The sequence below is a fragment of the Sinocyclocheilus rhinocerous genome, unplaced genomic scaffold (genome assembly GCF_001515625.1).
Source record: "Sinocyclocheilus rhinocerous isolate Xijiao unplaced genomic scaffold, SAMN03320098_v1.1 scaffold1626, whole genome shotgun sequence".
Classification (NCBI taxonomy): Eukaryota; Metazoa; Chordata; class Actinopteri; order Cypriniformes; family Cyprinidae; genus Sinocyclocheilus; species Sinocyclocheilus rhinocerous.
In genome coordinates, this window is record NW_015657802.1 from 464,785 (window position 1) to 466,182 (window position 1,398).

At 40.1% G+C, this 1,398-nt stretch overlaps 1 protein-coding gene across 1 annotated transcript in view; it reads right to left on the minus strand.

The window, feature by feature from the left end:
• loxl2b (lysyl oxidase-like 2b) overlaps positions 1 to 1,136 on the minus strand; it is a 34,279-nt gene extending 33,143 nt beyond the window's left edge. The window contains exon 1 of the mRNA XM_016529641.1: positions 1,053 to 1,136. The gene's annotated coding sequence lies outside the window, so the exon portion shown is untranslated. The remainder of the gene's footprint in view (positions 1 to 1,052) is intronic.
• Between the last annotated feature and the right edge of the window lie 262 nt (positions 1,137 to 1,398).

Sequence of the window (1,398 nt, forward strand, 5' to 3'; positions counted from 1 at the left end):
TAACATGCTTCCAAGGGTTCCCTTAAGGTTGCCACTCCAAGATAAAAGAGGCACTTCAACAAAAGCACTTTTTAAGACTTCCGCTCACTTTCTCAAACACATTCAAAAAGTTATTGTCTAAAATACATCACAATGGTGAGGCCTGTAACCTAAACTAAAACTAAATGTGTAAACTAAATTACACAAGCATGAATAAATCTTTCAGGATCTTTTCAAGATCATAGGATGCATTGTCCAAATGCATGTGGCAAACAGACATGGGCCCCAGAAGTCTCAATGATTGGCCAAAATTTCAATCTGCTCTACAGCAGCCTACTGTGGCAATTCTTTTAAAAATGTGCTTGGTCTAAAGGGAATTTACATAAAGCTCACCACACCCAAAGGGTTTGTTCAGAAATGTATTTGGTATACGTTTGTTCGCCTGGACAAGACCTATTGCTCTGAGCCATCTACAGCTTTGGAACTACCTCACATTCCTGTCCTAAAGACCTGGTTCTTGTCTGTTCGTATTTTGCGCTTCCAGACAGCAAGTCCCCTGCCCACCATGAATAGGATTCTGACAGGATATATGTCAAGGGGTCACAGTCCTGTGTAATACTACCTAAACACAATAACCCAGTGTTCTACCTGAACAAATAGCAAAGGCACAGACCCCCTTTTGCAGAGGCTGTAATGTTCATTAATAGTGAATAATGTAAACAGGTTGTCGTTAAAAACATTTGAGTAGAACTATATCTTATGCAATCACATAAACCAACACCACAGCACAACTTTAGTCATAAACTGCTTGTACTTGCATTCTATCCCACTAACTCAAGCATGACGTCATACGTAACCATTCGAACCATTGTTCTCTCTCTCTCTCTCTCTCTCTCTCTCTCTCTCTCTTCTATATTACAAATTAACGTGCTGTATTGTAAAACCAGAATGTCAGGTAACAGATTTTAAAACTAAATATTCAGTACAACTCTGATTATTTTCTTTGCAAGAAGCAAAAAAATGCGATTATACAATAGCTTAATAAAGCAAAGCAGATGCAGTTGTCAGCTTACTTTGGCTGCGAGTGCAACTTTCACAGTAGAATACTCCTCCGATTGTGAATCTCTGCTTCTCTCAGCTGTTGCACATCCCCTAAACTTTCACTGGTTGATCTCCTACAATTTCAGGAAAGTCGAAACAAAGTTACTCCTTGTAGAACTGCCCCCTCACGCCCACCACTGTGGGCTGGTGACCTCATGGACCTTCAGTCGCACGGGCACATAACTGGAATTTTTGAGGAAACAGACATGATGTACGTGCCTAAAAAGTCGGTTGTTTTAAACCAAAAATAATAAATGTGATGGATTAAATAATATCCTAGCCTGACGAGCACTTTAGGTGACTGGTGGAGTTTTCTGG